We start from the raw sequence: 19,702 nt of genomic DNA on the forward strand, positions 1-19,702 counted from the left end.
AATGTTATTGTAAAGAGTTTATCTTTCTTAAATTTCGTTTACGTATTGTCAGAGATAATTTCAAAATAGTAATCTGGCCGAGCTTCTTAAAATTGCGTTTGTAGCGGCACATGAGCTACAGGACAATTCAAATCGTGTTGTTGTTTTACCTCGGAGTATCAATATCGTTAGGAAACACGCAATGTAATAATAAATAAACTCCGGGCAAAACAATGTCGCCGCTACGTGCAGCCGTCGAACAAAGACGCATTCGAATTTTCCGACTCTCCCCCGACCAGTATAAATCGTCAAAGAGATAGCCTATGTGAGCTATCTTTAATTTCTCAATGACGCGTGTAACATTTTTCGTCTGTAACGTATAATATCAAAACATTACGAGGTCAGGATATGCGGCTTGCTGGAAATAAGTCACAATGTCGTAGATGTTTTTATACAACCAAGAAAAACTATTCCAAACTGAGGTCGAAATAATAGCACATTCTGTTAATATGTTTGGAAATTGCTCAGTAGTTCATGATATATCAACGAGAAAAGATTACAGTATATATATTATATAAATTTGTAAGTATGGGACGCGGAAAAAGATTAAACGATTCTGAAAAAAAGCAAATTCTTGAACTAAAACAGCAACGGTTATCAGTAGTAAAAATATCGAAAGTAATAATAAGAAGTCGTAAAGTAATACACAATTTCTTAAAAAATGTTGAAGATTATGGCAAAAAGAAAAGTACTGGTTGGCCGTCGTCGTTATCCGATCGTAATATGCGAGCAATTTTGCATGTAGCTTCCAACTCGCAGTTAACGCAAACAATTAACGAAGCAAATAATGGAAAAATCTAGTGTTAGTGTCAGTGTTTCAAGTGTTCGTCGAGTTCTACCATCCTGCAAAAATATCAAGAGGCTAAAATTGAAAAAGAAACGAAACACAAAGTAGAACGTTTACGCTTTGCAAAAGAAAGATTGCATTGGAAAAAGAAATGGAGAAGGGTATTATTTTCAAATGAAAAAGATTCAACTTGGATGGTCCTGATGGGTTCCAACATTATTTTCATGACACAAAAAAAGAGACAATGTCAGCAATTCAACGACAAATGGGAGGAAGCAGCGTGATGGTTTGGGCCGGCATCGGTTATTTCGGCAAGACAAGTATCAAGTTCATCAATGGGAGAGTGAATAGTATCCGATACATGAATTTAATCAAAGAACAAATAAATAATCATGCAGAACGCATTTCTGGACCTGATTACATCTTTCAACAAGATAATGCATCTGTATACACATCAAGATTGGTCCAATCGTACTTTAATGAAAATAAATATCTATTTTGCCGTGGCCTGCACGCTCTCCGGACCTTAATATTATTGAAAATTGCTGGGCAGAACTTGTTCACGGCGTATACGCAAATGGAAAACAATATCAACACGTACAACAATTAAGCAATGCAATTGTACGCGAATGAGATACGTTAAGTCCAAATTATATCCAGAAACTATATAAATCGATACCAAATCGTACAATAGAAGTAAAAGAAAATAAAGGGGGATGTACCCATTATTAAATAAGTATATACGTTTGATAAGTAATTATTGTTAGTTACAATTTACGTTGATTATTATTTTCTTATTATACATCTGCTATCATATCGTTCTTAAAATAAAACAATTTTGTTTTGTTACACACTAAACCTCATATTTTTAATTATTTTCAATAATTAAACCGCATATCTTGAGCTCATAATGTCTTGATATTATACGTTACAGATGAAAAACTTTACACGTGGCATTGAGAAATTAAAGATAGCTCACATGGGCTATCTCTTTGATGAAGAGTGTAAACGGACGCGATCGTAAGGAAGACAGTTATCAACCAGCTATCAGTTAATCGTGCGAGCATCTATCGAGTATTTATCAGCGATCTTATTTTGCGACTTATACACTGTACGAGAGTCTCAGCGAATATTATCTGTATATTAATTTATTTAATTATTTTAAATATACTCGACGGCTTCAACAGCGAGTTATCTCGTCATTCGAACCAAACAACTAACCAGCCTCCAAACATTTCTCAACATAGGCTTCAATTTATGGTTATGTTGGAAGAAAAATTCGTGCGGATTCGTTTTCGACCGTAAATCTACTTCCATTACGAATTGATACATGATACACTACTAAATTATAGAAATATCCTTCTCTATCACTGTTCGAACTATAACTTGTTCCTTACGCGCATGAAGCCGACACAATTTTTAAATCATTAATAAGAATCAAAAATTGAAAAAATAATAAACAGATAATAATAAATGAATAAATAATAAGAATAAATGACTACTTTATTAATGATAATAAAAACCATTTTACATTGGCTTCGTAATATTGATCGTTTCATTAAAAAATGTGAAATAAAAGATTTTTTGCCAAAAAAAATATTACCGACTTCGAAAAGCGCTAAGAAGTATAAAATAAATTCTATTTTATTTGTATTTTATTTAGACATATAAGCAACAACTGTTACTCATTTACTTATTAAACAACATATTAAATGTTTTGAGACATTCTCGGAAGTGACGCAAAATTAAAAATACAACTAATATATAGTCTATTCCCATTTTTAATTGTAACAATTGTATCTTAAATTAGCCACAAGTTTGTTATATATATAATTTTATTAACCTGTACAGTATCAATGCATCGAGCGTAATTTGTATCTGCGCGGATTCAAGCTTCTTGAATTTGGCCACTATTAAAATACATTCTTAGTGACTTTATGTTACAATATATTGAAATTTAATGCAATTAAACATAAATTTGTTGAAGTTTAAATAATATAAATATAAACGGATTGAAATTTGATAGTATGGCTCTCAAGCATTGACATAGTAAAAGCATTTTGCATCGCCTTCGAAAAAGTTGCAATGTGTTTAATATGTTGTTTAGTAAGTAAACGAGTAATTGTTACACATGTGTCAATGTAAAACACAAATAAAATACATACGATTTTATAACTTTTAGCGTATTTCGAAGTGGATAATATTTCTTTGACAGACAAATTTTTATTCCAAAATTCTGTTTATCACATACGTATTTATCTTGATTGCGAGAAATCGTGCAAACAAATTTAACACGATGTCGTTTATCGTGTTTGAGTAGTATCGATTCTTTGACCTTAATATCTAATGGTTCGATCAAAGAGATTCACTTTTTCACTTTACTGATAGAATATTACAGTGTCCGGAAACATTGACCATCGTGGTAGTTTATTAAGAAAATATGATTGGAAGCTCGGGAGAAAAAATTCCCATCGCCCAGAGAATAAAATTGAAAAACTTCATACAGTTGACCAGTTCGACTTTTGACATTCGCTGATAACATGATATTTTCGCTCAATAATGAAAATTCATGTCCTATTTTTAACACGATGTATTTTTATTTAGAAAGAAGATGTGAATCAATTTGCACAGCTAGGCACCTTCCAAGAGAATAAGATCAACACTTACATATCAATACTGTCATTAAATTTCATCTTTAAACTATAAACCACATAGTTTAAATTTATTATTTTATTACTACAAATTCAATCATGAATTTCACTAAAAATTGTGTGGCGGATCGGTATCAATAGGACGCCGACAGGTCGAGGCATCAACGTGGTGCAACACCTCCCGGGCGATCCGCTGGTACCAACCGCCAACACCAGAGGGCTACGACGACAACGAGTCTGTCTATCTCGCTAGCGGTCGAATTTACGGGTGCACGATACAAATACCGCACCTAGCGAGACTCCCTCTACGTCTAAGGCAGGGACTACCGGTGTTACTGTCACGACCGGCATACTTCAAATCCGACGGACTGACGATAGAGATAAAGATGTGGCGGCACTCGGCAACAATGTATATCGCTGAAGTGCCTAATGAACCATCAACATCCCAACGGTCCTTCCACCGAAGGTTCTAGAAGAAAGAGCACGTGGCAACGATCGCGGACGCCTAGCAAATGCATGGACGGTGGGGATGTTGAGGGATGACCAAAGAAAGTAATCGGATCCGATCGAAAGTAAAATCATAAGAGTCAGTCTTAGAAAGTCACGCCTAGAGTTCGGAAGTAGATTGTAAAGTGTATTGATGTTAGAAAAAAATAAAGTATTCTTTTTTTATTTTTTACCTCAAATTCCTTTTTTATTTTGTTATTTTACGTGACATTACGACCGTTCGCGGAGAGACGCGATCGCGAGATAGCACGTCAACGAGAGTTGTAAATTCTCGCTACGATCATGTTAATCGACGCCGCGAAATAGTCGTTCCCCTGTTTCGTTTAGGATAACAGAGGTGATTTAATGAATGTAACACTGTATTAACAGGTTAACATAGAACAATATATTTTACAATAATCTGATGAAGATGTTACAGAATTTTGGCTCGACTTTGATCTCTAGATAAATTCGTTTGCTCGTCAGATTTGTCGAAGTGTCATGTTTGACTCGTCAGAAGGAACTGAACGCCCTTCGATTATGTTCGTCTTTTCTGGAAGGCGACCCCCACTACGTTCGGATCACGCCACATTCTTTTACGCGAGGTAAAATAACGGCCACGAGTCGACGTTTCTGGAGGTCGCCCTGCTTAATGAACCATGCGCTTGCCACTACAATGTTTGTTTGCCGGGCAGCCGCGACGATCCGTCTGCGACGTTGTAGGACCGCGAGCGACGGTTAGAAAACACAGCCTGTGGCAAGCCTCGTGGCGTAACAACCGGGTATAGCCTTACTGACGAGTCCCCGGTAGTCCCGGGACGAAACGCAAAACTCTATTTTTATCCGCCACAATTATATATCATATCCTCAAAAATCATTTCATTTTAAATGTTTTCACCCGTCAAAAGGCGGTGTTAAGGGTTTACGATTTTTAGTAATATAAACCGAGTCATCTGGAATTTCATTCAACGCTGTTGCTTATCTTGATTGAAAATCGAGAGCGTATCGTGTTTGTTCCACTTAGAATGCCACGTTGCGCCGCCAATCGGCTCGGTCGTATAATCATAATTGTCGGCGGTTAATCGACGCTGTTTCACGTAAACGAAACGGATCATTGTTCGGATTCCAGGAGAACAATTAATCTCTGCCGGAGTCTCAGATTAACCCTCGTCCAGGCTCTCTCTCTCTCTCTCACTCTCACTCTCTCTCTCTCTCTCCATTTCGAGCTCGGTTGCTCTTTCGCTTGACTGCCATCGTAAATAATCGTCGAAAGAATGATCAACCACTTCTTTCCACCTCTCTCCTCGTCGAGAGGATACTTTCAATACTTCCGTAGGTGATTGACGGTCTATCGATCATCTCACTTGTCAAGTTTGATATTCACGAGCAACGCTGGTAACGATGTCGCGCGAAATAGCCCTGCTTGCGTAACGTATATTAATGGCTTGTTTATTATTAACGTGGCTAAATGTAACGCCTCCTCTGATAGCTTTTTCTGTTTGTTGTTACCTGGATCGACTTATTGTAGGCGTTTATGTGGTGATTTATCGATGTAAAGTTCATTTTTAAGATAAGATTTGATATCATTTATTAAGTGCTTGGCTTCATATGTATTATGTTTTTTAATAAAGTTTGTAGGAAGAGAGAGAGAGAGGATGTTAAAATGAACTGTTCAGAAGCCACAGTGATCAATTCCAGCATCATTGATCAGAAAATCGTATCGCAGAAGAAAAATTTGTTAAATTTATTTTGGAATTTGCAATTTTATTTCATCTTGTGAATATACTAATGGAATAAATTGGTGAAAGCAAGCAATTTGTTTTTGAAGAATTGAACATTAATCGTGTACCTGTGGAATAAAATTGATAAAAGATGGAGTTGATCAAAATTTGCCTTATGAGAAGCTCCTTATGAGAAAGGAAGGGAGAAAGAACAAATACTACACTGAGAAGACAAAGGAAGGAAGAAAGAGAAAGACGCGGAATAAATAAAAAGGCAGAAAGGATAAAAAAGGGAAATGAGAGAACAAGTAAAAGGGAAAGGGGTAAATACTACAGGATTAAAAACAGTATGAGACAAAGTCTTTACTATTCTGGGAAAATAAAAGAAGAGCAAAAGGATAATGTATATCTAAAGGATAATGTATAATTTTAAAAGAAATAGAGTTGGATTAGCGTGACACTGTCTCAAATACAAAAATGTACTGTACATTCATTTTATTCAAAAACCTGGCTACTTAAGTTTTCTACAATACTATTCAATTGAAACGTATTAATTTGTTCAGCTTCATTACGAAATTATTCTAGGATATTCGATCTTCATGATCTAAGCATGCGAAGAATTTGAGTGATCTGCCAGCGCAATAGCGTTGTGGATTTATTAGCGCGAAATCGAGTGAGCCAAAGGGATCAATCCTTGGAAGGAGGAACGGAGAACACGCGGAGTACTCGAGACGCGGGAGAAACGTGGCCCGTGTCGTCTGTAACATTCGTCTTCGGTGACAAGGCAGCAAATTGCTTTTGAGACCGTCAAATTAATGCCGGACAGATGCCCAACTATTACTAATTGTTACCTTCTAAGAAAGTGTGCATGTCTTGAACAAGTTGATTGTCTCAACTATATCGTTATTGCGATGTAGTTTCATTATGATAGATACGAAATTTTCCAAATGATACGAAAATATCAAATTAAAGTATGACATATGATAACTTCTTTATATATACCATATTGTAGTATCGTAAATATAATAATTAGTTTATTAATAATAAATGGATTAAACGGAAAACAATGGCTATTTAACATGAACAAATCGTAACAACGTGTTATAATTAATTAACAACTCTCGTCAACACAGATTCAACTCTCTCTCAACAACGCTAACAACACTATCTCGACAACGCAATCCGCACTCTCTGGTTTCTCAACTCATACTCCCGTTAATTCGTTTATGTCTCTTAGCGACCCTTTGTATTTTGTCTTATATCTTTTGTTTAAGCCTACTACAATATCTTTAAATTTAGTCTAATAATAATACAAGATAGTCTAAATACAAGAAACTTTAGCCAAGGCAATATATATGTCGGAGATGAAAGGACATCGGGGCCTTTCTTTTGGAATTTTTAGGAAAACCCCCAATACTTTAGTCTACACTTTTCATTATAGCTGTACTTAAATAATAAAACTTAAAAGTAGTTGTTTATGATTTAATTCGATTATATGTGCCCGAGATTTATGACAATAGGCTTGGACTCGAAGTGACACAACGGGTCGCTGAACGTAGCCACGGTCACGGGATGGACGTTTTACCTAACAGAGGTATGGAGTAATTGTATAGCTCTCCTTAAAAATATAGTTGATCCGAGGGGTACAGAGAGGTACAGAGAAAAGTACATAAGTGCAGTTCCACTTGGACTGAAGTTCTACTTGTACTGTGGGCAAGTAAGATGAGTTCTACTTGTGGATGAGTAAGTTGAGTTACACTTGAATTGTGGACTAGTGAGTTCAGTTCGACTTGGATTTTTGGAAGAAAGCACATTTGCTACCCCGTTGGCCGTGGATTCGTTATTGAGCCTAAGATCATTGCCATTAGCATCTCGAGTATCTAATTACCACGGTTACTTGTCAAATTCGGTAATAATCCTATTTGTGCTAGTAGATATCTTCTCTATTGCATAACAACAATGTCTAATCCAAATGAAGATTCGTTACACGCCCCTAACCCTAATGAGAGTTCGACATATATACAAGGTGGTTCGTAACTGGTGGTACAAGCGGAAAGGGGGTGATTCTACGCGAAAAAAGAAGTCGAAAATATAGAATAAAAATTTTTCGTTTGAGGCTTTGTTTTCGAGAAAATCGACTTTGAATTTTCGCTCGGTGCGCGTGCGGTACGTTATAACGGATCTCACTGTAGATCGTTGTCTCGATGGAAAAATTAAAAAAAAAAAGTAAAAAAATTTTTATTCTATATTTTCGACTTCTTTTTTCGCATAGAATCCCCCCTTTCCGCTTGTATATGTACGTATAATATGTACATAGAAATAAAATAGAATTCTTCTGTCAATTATCAAATTTTGCATACAAATTGGAAACTTATATTCATCGTGCAATCCAGGTGCAAACCCTGGTATAATCGAAATGTTCCAATATCCTGGAGTCCATAACAATGAAAATTTCATGATGAAATTCAACTCATTTCTTGGTGAACGCGTTGAAACTTTCTTGCGTAGGATCTCGCGAGTTTCACGCGAACATTCTGCCACTAATATTCGTAAGTCAGGTGGCGGTAGCGTGTTTTATCAGGCGATTAAATTCGACGCAAACGGCCGATAAGAGTGTGAGCACCGGAAGTTTAAGACGACCTCGATGTATCCAGCTACATTCTGGTTTCGCATACCATAAGATTTCCCATGAGCCTCGTCGTTCATCCGGACTCGAGGTGACTATCTCTCCTGCCTTTGCCACCAAGCCCTTACCTTCTCGAAACTTTGTTTTGATATTTGAAACAATATCCCCTCGCTCGGAGGGCGCTTCTTGTTTCTCCATGAGAAACGTTTCGTGTCTTATCGCGGAATTGCTAATAAGAACCTGGACCGAAGGAGGTCGCGCCACGGAATTCTTGCTGGAAGCTCGTTTCCGGGTCCAGAGCACTCGTCTCTTCGTTTTGCCGTAAACTCAAAATTTTGACTTGGATAAATGGCCTTCTCTTTCCAGTATCATGAAACCAGAATTTTCTAACCCTGTTATCATGCAAATTAATTGCTGTTGGAATTGTAAATACGTTTCAGTTTTTTGGAGCGAAGCACACGTGTATATGTACATACATATTCGGGGAAGCTGGTACGAAAATTTGAATATTTTTATGTATAGAAGTATTTTATTGGATTATTTCTACACAAGTAATGTTGTTTGATCGTTGATGTATTATTTGATAAGTAAATTTAGTGAAATAATTGTTGAATTCAATTCAAAACAGTATTATATACAACTTGACGACGCAGAAGAATTTAACAATTCAAAACTTTCGCTCTCTATGATCACTAACTCCACATAAAGTTAACTCAAACACACATCTTCTACTCACGAGTTTCGTACAGAGAGCACGTTTAATTACATTGGCCGCTGCATCCCCCCATGCATTGCTAACATTCGAGATCCAATCGTTCAAACATTTCTTTACAACTCTCTGATTACTAGAAAATCTCCTTAGAAAACCCAAATCACCCTCTAATCTCCATTTCCGTACAAATGAACTACCCAACTTAAACAAATAATGCCTTAATCTCCTGAAAATTTATCGAATCTCCAATGTAACCAACTGAGTATCGAAACAATCAGCCATTCCGAAAGACCAATTAATTTCGTATACTCGATACCAATCCATTACAATCAGAATTCTTACCCGCAATCCACATCCTTACTTCGACCCTTCCAAAACTATATCGCCAAATAGAATAATCCATATTATGAAGATGTAGCGAGTGGCCACTCTTAATTATGCTATCCGATTGTTGAATGTCATCGAGTGAAATTTCCGTACACGAGACACGTTCAACGAACAGCCGTCAACGTGATATACGTCCAAGTTTCACGCGATTGAGATTCAACGCGTTGCCATCTATAATCGAGTATATGCCGAACGGAAGGAATCCAAGCTGACAACGAAGGAGGAATATTCGAGTTGATTCTCGCGACGTCGTTGCCCGAGGGTTCGAAAGCCCCGTTGTATGTACTCGAAGTGGCTGGGTGATAAAATGAACCGAGTTTTACACGAGTCTGACCGATCTGGTTATAATCGGTTTAGTAATCTAATAGCTGTTTTATATAGGTTGTATCAATAGCGTGGAAGAAGAACAAGCGTGAAAATAAAGTTGAACTCGAGGGTAAGTAGCCGAGTTGAACCGATAGAAAGTGCTATATTCTTGCGGGGAGGATCGTAAAAAGGTGCCTGGTGTCCGCACGATATTTTTAGAGTTTGAAATCCTGGTCCCTTCGAGCTTTCGATCCATCATGTAACTTCCACGTTCGATCGAACACTTTTAGCTGCTCTCCGAAATGGGAAATTTATTCTTATTTAAAATGGGAAAGTTTCTGCAGAACGCAGTTCTGGTGAACATTCTGAAGAGTACGTAATTTAGTTTCGTTGGTCCATGGGGAGGTGAACGCATGACATAGGGGGATGAAAGGCATCTGGAAGTATAGAAGAGCAGAACAGAGTTAGCTCTGCGGAATATTGTTAGAAATAATAGCGTAAAGGGTGTGTTTCGAAAATTTTTCATGGTTCGAAGCGTTTTTGATTAAGGATGGAACTTGATAAAGTCGAAAAATGCACAAAGGACCAATTTTTTTTTGGAGAGTTCATAATAATTTAGTTTCGTTGGCCCATGAGTTAATGGACATACGGTAGAATTGGATGATAGGCATCTGAAAATATGGAAAAATGAAAAATAATCAGAAATAATTTACAGCGTATCTTTAAGAACTCTTTGCGATGCAAAATGTTCTTCGTCAAAGGTGCTATTTGATAAAGACGAAAGAAGGGAGTTTTACGAAAGGGTGAGTTTCGTACCCACCGCTGCCTTGTTCCTCACTGTAAATAAAAACGTTACGCCCCAGTATTTTCAACTGACTTTTTTACTCGGTCTACTGGATAATATCGTCGTGCAACGAGGCTTTGTGTACTTTTGTTCAGGATTTCATCTAGCAGGAATTACGAAAACTGAATGAATTAGTTTTTATGTGACACCAGAGTTGCTACTTTTCCTTGGGAAGAAACTATAATCTTCTGTGTCTCTACATGTTCCGACTGGGACAGATAAAAAATACGAGCGTCGGTATATCTTGAATGATTCTCATGTTTTTGTTTATACGATATATCAGGGAGTGCAGTTGAATGAACATAAAATTGATTATTGTAGTGGTAATTGTCATTTAAAGTTCTGATTGTTATGTGCTAGAAAGAACGGTGTGGACTGCTTTATGGTTGAATCTGATCACTAGCTATGAATCATTTGCCCTCACTGTAATTTTATTTGAAATTTTTGAAATTTTCCCTGTTACATATAAGGTTACAGCAGATATTACACTAATATTTATGGTTATTCTCATTGATGAATCCCCGATTTTGGTCCATATAATACCAATCTTCTGTATAAGAGTTCTTCAGCGTAATTACGATAACAACATACGCATCATTTTAATCTCACAGCCGGCATAATTGGATATACATAATTTGAAAACATTTCGGTCACTCTTACCTGATAATGAAGTATTCTAGAGTGAAACTAGTTGAAGATGAACTCATTAGCCGTCAATTAATTACCATTTGGGTTTTGAAAGAATTTATACGTGTACATCTGTTAATCGATTTTCTCTGTCATGTACAAGAATGTACTAATTATTAAGGAATCAAACTAATCAATTTCTTAATTTTCATAAAAGAGTACGTGATCAATGTTCAATCGTTTCGGAACTATTAGAAAAAAGCCATTCAGAAGTGAAACTGATCAACTCTATTTTCTGAAAGATTACAAGATTTTAGTAGAAGAATACATCATTAGCGTTGTATTATCCAGAAATCGAAATTGAACACGTTTAAAGGTCTATTTATTAGGTTGTCCGAAAGGTGTCTTTCTTTCACAAATATGTTTTTTTACAACAGTGCACCTTCACACAAACGTGAAACCAAGTCTGTGAAATGTCGCGGTGTTTATCTCAACAGAACAAAATGGATCATACGTAATTCGACAAAATAATATAAAACAAAAAAAGGTTGTGCATCTATTGTCTCCTGATAAAACGAAAGAAACTTTTTGGACAACCTGTTACTTTCTCCCTCTCAAAGATCTTTGTAATCTTTATTTTCGCCGCGCGATAATATCGAAGTTAGCGATTCGTCGCGATAGCTTAACGTGTTCTGCAGTGATGAAGTGTTTCTTTTCAGTTTTAGCCAGTTAAACTACGAAACTCGTGTGTTTCTCGTCGTTCGGCTTCCCGCGAATTTTACCCCGCCTCGTGGGTAGGTTTCACGAAATTACTTCACCCCCTCTCCTTTTTTGTAGGCTTTCAGGATGGAACTTTGTTGTCGATGCTTTCTCTATACTCGTTTGAATCCTTTTTTAATAATTAACCCAGTTAACTGCTTGAAGTATATGTCGCATAAATTGCTAACGTGTATATTTGATATTCTGAATAGTATGTACATTATAGTATTTTCAGAATTAACCCTTTGCGGATGCGTGTCAGCAATAGCAGCCCCAATCTGTTGACAGTTACGGACAGTTATTTTGAAGTGGCTGGCGTACGTCAATTTTTCCGAACGATAATCTTATGCGTATTTACGCATAGGTATAGTTGTTGAGAATTTTGGATCTTAATTGCCGAAATAATGGTATAGGAACACTAAGTTTACACTTAGAATTTATATTAGAATAGTTACATATTTATTTGATGAACGATTTCAAAGATATTCATCGATACACACTTGCACGCGCCTCACCCTCTTCCATACCAAACTATTAACTGAACAGTTTACATTCCTTCGTTTTCGAGGCGCCGCGCACACACATACTTCCACACACTGGTATTTACAAACAAGTATTACTACCACGCAGCTAACCTAGTCTAGCACATAAAATTATACATATCTCAATAATAGTAAACTAAACAGTATTACGTTATGAAAATTATACATCTTTAGAAATCTTATCTTCCGTTTAACGTAAACTCGCGATGCAGGATGATGGTCGAGTCAAAACGAATTTCAATCTTTCAATGGCATTACCAGATGAATCAGAAAGCTTTTTATATGTTTTATGTATTTTTTATAATACTTTATACACGATGCCTAAAAATTGTAGAAAGAACATGTTCGATAGTGACTGATTAGTACTGATGACGAACATTATTTTGAACCTGACAAGATAGAATACGACGACAGTGCTTCAGACAGTGGAAATGAACTCCGTTCAACGATAAATCGGCTCAGACGTTTCAATATTTCCAATAATAGCGACAATGATGATGAAGTAAATATTGATGAAATTAATACAAGCCTCGACAATGAATAACGCATACGTTCAACGTATATACAGGGTGGTTGGTAATTGGTGGTACAAGCGGAAAGGGGGCGATTCTACGCGAAGAAAGAAGTCGAAAATATAGAATAAAAATTTTTCGTTTGGGGCTTTGTTTTCGAGAAAATCGACTTTGAATTTTCGCTCGGTACGCGTGCGGTACGTTATAAGGAATCTCACTGTAGATCGTTGTCTCGATGGAAAAATTAAAAAAAATAAAAATAAAAAAAAATTTTTATTCTATATTTTCGACTTCCTTTTCCGCTTGTACCACCAGTTACCAACCACCCTGTATTTCCTGAACTGCGTGCTTCAATACCTCCCGTGCACAGCAACGCTCGCTCGTCGAGCGGCCCCGTCCGCAAAGGGTTAATACGTTGACTGTATCACGTCGGAGACACGGGGAGTGGTGAAATTAAGAAAATCATTGGTCGTTCCCTCGCGTCGCAGTTCGAACGTTTCACAAATAAGGTAAAGAATAGAACTTTAGATATATTTAGTACTAAAATTTATTGTATGAATCGAACAGAGTGGCGGTTCAGAGTTATAACAGAGAATGTCGAGAGCTGATTTTAGAGAAGTTTATATACTATGGGTTTGGCTCCTATGGAGGGGGTGTCGCCGGGCCCAAGTCAGAGTTTGCCATGCTGTTACTGTTTTCTGACATTGGAACACTCTCTACGTTGTTGTTTCGATGACCTGAGGGATGTTCGTTAGATCCCCTTGGTATTTTACAGTATAGTATATTTCAGTCTATTGCGGCTCCCAGAGTAAAATAGATGTATAGAATAAAATCTGCATGACAATCATCGTACTGGAAGACGTAATTTGCTTTAACAAATTACATAAACTTATATATTATAATAAATTGGTTAAATTAGGTTCCGTTACTATTCTATGATATTCGTTTTATGATAAATCCTGTTTTATGTATTTATTTGTAATTATTCACGAACGACGCTCGCGTAGAAATACGTGAAGTGTTCTTTTACATCCTACGAAATATTTTCGTTGTCATATTGTTAACTACGAAGCATATTGACCTATCCATAAATGGAATACGATATTCTGTTTCACGAGGTATAATATCCCATCGTAAAGCGGACATATTTCCATGACAGGAGCGTTGAAAACGTACACTAACCTAAGGAAAAGTGTTTTTACGCTCGAGGAACACAAGGAATATTTCGAGTAATAAAGCTGCGTGAGATAACCCGGGTAGAGAGTCGCGAGAGAGAGGAAAATACCCCTGGTGTTTCGTGGATCTTAACCTCCATGGAAATCCTAGGCGTAATGGCGTTTCCCTGTAAAGAAAGAAAGAAAGAAGAAAGAAAAAAAGACGGAAGATAAAAGAAAGGAAGGGAAAGAGGACCTGGTCCAGATGAACATTCTGCGTCATTTTTCTCTCGTATCCCGCCGCGAGGCGAATTTCTCGACGCGGAAACACGGAGAAAAAGCGGCCGGTGAACTTTCATGCGTCTTCAGCTGCGGAGACTTTTTCGACGAGTCGAAGCTAGGCGAGTCTGAAGCACTTTGGCCCTGTGTATCGACTTCAACTCGAAACTTCTTTCCTTGTTTTCTTCTTTCTGTTTTTTATCTTAATTTTTTTTTTTTTTTTTTTTTTTAGATTTCGTACGTCACTTTTGGTGTGTCGTTTTTCTAGTCGACTAAAAAAGAAGGAAATTTAACAGGTTAACGGTACTCGAGAGTATTGCGCGACCAGGTCGCTGTTACGTTACGATTGATCGTCCCAGAGAAAACAACAGGAAATGAAAAAAATAAAAGAAAAGAGGGGCTAGTCACAGTTCGTGACCAATTCCTTCTCGTATCCCGGTCCACTTCGTTTTCCGCCGCACGGTGAAGAGAAAAAGAAGGAGAGAATTGAAAAGCGTCCAAAAAGGCCGATCGAACCAGCCGGCGTTCTTTCGACGCCAATAATGGCCGTGTCGCCCTTGTTCCTGTATAGATTTATCATCCGACTTGATGGCTGGCTCAACGAGGAAACGTACGTTTCCCATCTTACTCGCTGGATACTCGTTTCGGTTTCTACAGATTGGGCTTAAATTTCTCTTGGTGGCTTGTGAAGTTATACATTATATGGAATCGAATATTTGTTATGGTGGGATTCAATCAAGATTGAAAACGTAGATTTGGGAGCAATTAAAGAATATCGTAGTGTAGTCGAAATCTGTAGCGAATTGCACGATTTTCATATCTGCCATTATTTTTTTATCAGATTGTCGTTTCTAATTTTGTTAAATTTGGAAGAAATACAGTAGTTATATCATGAACCTTTTCACAGATTACATGTGTTGCAACTCGTAAATAACTGGACAATTTAGACGATTTGTAGTATATGTTAATGGCAATTAATTATTTGTCAATAGATTATCTTTATCTTTACTGATAAATCGCATCATGTAAAACTAAAAATAAATGGCCAGAAAATTTTAAGCGAAAAGTGTATATTTCAAAAAGAAAGAAACAATTCCAGGTATGTGTTAACGACTGATAACCTTGATTTATCTTTACGCCAAGATTTTGGAAACAGAAAGCTGGATTTGCATGGCACGATAAGAAATCGTTCACTATTCAAGCAGACAAGAAAACGACTTCAAGAGAAAACATTTGGAGATTTCTTCTCGAGTGAATAGAAGAACCTGTCGAAAAGAAGAGTGATCACATCGTACTCACCATGATGTTGCTTCGTTACTGAAATCAAAACTGTCGCGAACTTTTACATTACGAGAAATGAAAAAGCTGGTCTTCAAGAGGAAGACGTAGAATCAACAGACATGTTTCTACCTCGACGATTACTTTACTTAACAAGTTGACTTCTCTAAATATGTTCCTTGAGTCTTCATTAATTTCGTGATGATTTACAAACAGCATCAAGACTCGTGTTGGTTTAACTTTCTCTGAAATGTTGTCAAGTTACTTCGAAGTCGACTGAGGTATCAATTGTTTCTGAAGTAAAATATCAACTTCGCTTTGTGTAATGTTTGGATCAGTGAAACATACTAAACCTCTTACCATTCATCTAAAGCATAAACATTCTAATCATTATCTATGGTGCTTTACTAAATTAGAAACTTCTCTGGCGAGTTCCGGCAAATAAAAGCCAGCAAAAGACTCTACATCTTATAGGGATTGTCCAATAATAGTAATATCGAAGGTTTTCTAAATCAGAAAAAATGCTGAAAAAACCCTAATCTTATAAACTCTCTAATAGCCAAAAACTATCAGACCTAAAAGTATTATTCTACCATTTTTGCAAATCACGTATATAAAAAATCTATTGATCACTTATAGGAATTATCCGATATCTCGCCACCCAAGTGTTCTCTACTTTTTAAACCATCCAGTCACTTTATCGTCCAGCAATACCTCCTAGCCACACTATTCTTCTCTAACCACTTCCTCCTTGTTTATCTGACTGGTCTTTCGTTTGAAGCCAGTTCGGTCAGTTTCCTTTGAACCGTCTAGTCTTCGACGTGAACTCGTCGATCGAACATGATCCAGCTAACTATTTAAGAGACACGCTGCTTTTGCCTTAGTTCAAAGTTACTCTTGGAAGGTTTCTCGTTTGTTCCAAGCGCCAATTGCATCGCCGGAAATTGAGTCTATATATTGACGTTGACTGAAACGATGTTCTGTGTGATTGATTGCTTCGCGTTCAATTCAATTCAATGACTGTCAATTGAGTATGTCAGAGATAATATAAGAATGTTGGGCTGTAGGTAGATTTTTACTCGTTGACTGTAGAATAAAGTAAAAAATAGATAAAATTATATTTCACAATGAAAAGTAAAAGCGATCTGAAATATATATGTAATAATGTGTCTCGTTCGACACGAGTCACTCAAGTTCAGCTTCTTTGGAACTTTACATCAATTCACCTACCTCCAGTTCTTTAGCAATTCTTACAAAATCCTTTCACTTCTCAATTATTGGGTTGGCAACTAAGTGATTGCGGACTTTGTCAGTACCACCTAATGACAAAATCCTCAATCACATAGTTGCCAACCCAATATATCATATTTTCAAAGACTTCACAACACACTTTCTTACTACTAAATATCCAAATTTCCACGTGACATCGTATATCCAAGCATTCTATGAATTCATTTACTATAAGAAATATAACATAAATATTCAACAGATACGTTTTTTGTTGTGTAGAATGTTGAATATTACCCTGTACATATTGTTGAGGAAAATATTAGGTTGGTATGATCACTAGTTCCTACTTGCAAAGTTGGTACGACTTCCAGCTCTTTTGTTTTTGGCGTCCGCCACGTGTTAATTATCTGAGTGTATCTGGTGTGTTCTAATATTGTACATGGTGGTGAAATACAGAATATAATAACTGAATCTGTGTGAATCAATCAAACATCGAACTCTAAAACCTATTTAATAACACATATTACATAACGAATATTACATACATGGTTACGTACATGAATATTACATAATGTGCCGTGGTAATAAATTGAGAATTTCATAAAGAATGAAGTTGGGCAGTTTAGCTTTTCAGAGACTTATATATCAATACCTACGTTTCTACTTTCCAAAAAATACCTACATACTTTTATTCATTACAAGGACAATAAATCGAAATTGGAACTGAACAAAGTTAAACAAGGAGTTCGTTTCACTAAAACGGCGATTTTCATTTGACAATATCTGCTGGCAATATCTGATTATTTAATCAGGGTCAGTGACCTCTTTTTCCTCAGTTTGTCACCTAAAAACGACACTAGCCGTCTGGCGTGAGTGCTGCGTAAGTAAATCGAAGTGCTCTGTTATGAACCGAATATATTTTTTCCTCTGCCTTAGAATGTTAATAATTAGTTCATGTAATCCATGAAATGGAAAAGGTTTAAACTCACTGTTGGCAACTAAGTGATTGCGGATTTTGTCATTAGGTGGTATTGATAAAACCCGCAATCACTTAGTTGCCAATCCACTAGATATATTTTGTCATTATTTATAATATATGTGGGATGGTGTGACGTCAGGGAAGGACGTGGCTGATTGTTTATAAACGTTGTCAAGATATGTTAATGTTGTCAAGGAGTGTTGTAAGCGTTACCAAGGTTTGTTAAGGGAAAAATAAGCGTGGTAAATGCTGTCAGAGTTGAATTTATCGTGGTCGAGAGAAGTTCGTCGTGTTGTGACGTAGAATTAGTGAGAAGCGAATTATATTCGATTTTGTGAGAGTACAACGATATTGTGTTTATCATACTGTTTTTTCTGTTAATTTATAATATAACATTCCTACATATATATATTTTGTCATTAGGTGGTATTGACAAAATCCGCAATCACTTAGTTGCCAACCCACTAGATAGATACGCATGAATAGGTAACAGCCAGTTCAGAGGATACGGTTTTTTGACTGTCTCAATAATTTTTCCGAATCACCTTATACATCGACAAAATCATGCATATGAAACGTATGTAAGTATGTGCTACTATGTACAGAAACAAATAATTGTCGGAGAATGAACGATTCGTCGTTGTTTGGGAGCTAAACATGCAGCGAAAATACAGAAATGTGTGACCGCTGCTTTCGATTGTTAATGATTCGGCAAAATTACCGAATCGGTGAAAAAGCTGTATCATCCGAACCAGCTATAAATTCGTAACCGTATCGAGACGCATCGCGTGCAATAAATTTCAGGATCTTTCTAACCGTTCCATGCGAGTGGTTTCCGTTTTATTGTCGCCGATCTGGTTCAGGTAATCAGTTTCCGTTAAATCGAGCAACGAAATGGGCGTCCCAGTAGTCCAGTTCCCTGGTGTAGGGGAAGCAGGATGCGAGACGAGGCGGACGGCGGACAGTGGAGAATTTCCAGCTCGATGCCGACGCTGTGAGCAAGTTAAAGCCATTAGCGTTCTATTTCGTCCAAACGCAAATACCGTGTGTCAGCGTCTCGGTCGCGTCGCGCGTATTGCATGATATCGATCGACCGATCAAAGGAACCCCGGAAGTTTCCTTGAAACGAAGGGAGCGTACGATTGTATGAACGTACAATGAAAGAGAAGCTTTCGTGATATGGATCGCTGGATCCACGGTCTCCTATGGAGCAACGATCGATCTTGGATTGTTATCGTTTCACTGGGAATGAGATCGAGGATGAAAATCACGTGATTATGTGTACTTTGGGAATTATGGAGTGAGATATTTGAGAGGCGTATCTTTTGATGATCTGTGAAGTTTTAGTGAAAATTTTATGAAAATCTAGAAGGACAAACAGAAGAAAGGAAAGAGCCAAGTTAAACATTTATGTTTTAGGAGTTTCTTTGAATAATATAGTGTAGAAATGGGAATTAAATGTGAATGTTTATCCCGAGAATTGAATTTAGAGTGGTAAAGAAGTGTGAAAGCATGGCATTCTTGAAATTAGAATATAAAAAAAATATGTATGGTTACACAAGGTTTTGGGTAGATTTGCTTAAATAAAGTGAAAGGGGAACAAAAAGTATACGCTTTAGAAATTGAACTTTGGGGAAAGTGAAAAAACATTGAATTTTTAATATATAATATACACATACGTGTGTGTACCCAGTTAAATTTTTTAAGCGTATACTTTCTTGTTCAACCGTATATTTTTCATTCTAAACCATATACTCTAAAAACATATATAATATATTCCATA

At 36.8% G+C, this 19,702-nt stretch overlaps 1 protein-coding gene and 1 long non-coding RNA gene across 2 annotated transcripts in view; one reads left to right on the forward strand and one right to left on the reverse strand.

Annotated features, from left to right (window-relative positions):
• Nucleotides 1-19,702, reverse strand: part of LOC126869833 (uncharacterized) — a 363,746-nt gene that overhangs the window by 115,303 nt on the left and 228,741 nt on the right. The window lies entirely within an intron of this gene.
• LOC126869826 (uncharacterized) overlaps nt 1-19,702 on the forward strand; it is a 177,307-nt gene that overhangs the window by 59,401 nt on the left and 98,204 nt on the right. The window lies entirely within an intron of this gene.

This window comes from Bombus huntii, chromosome 9 (genome assembly GCF_024542735.1).
Source record: "Bombus huntii isolate Logan2020A chromosome 9, iyBomHunt1.1, whole genome shotgun sequence".
NCBI classification, from domain to species: domain Eukaryota; kingdom Metazoa; phylum Arthropoda; class Insecta; order Hymenoptera; family Apidae; genus Bombus; species Bombus huntii.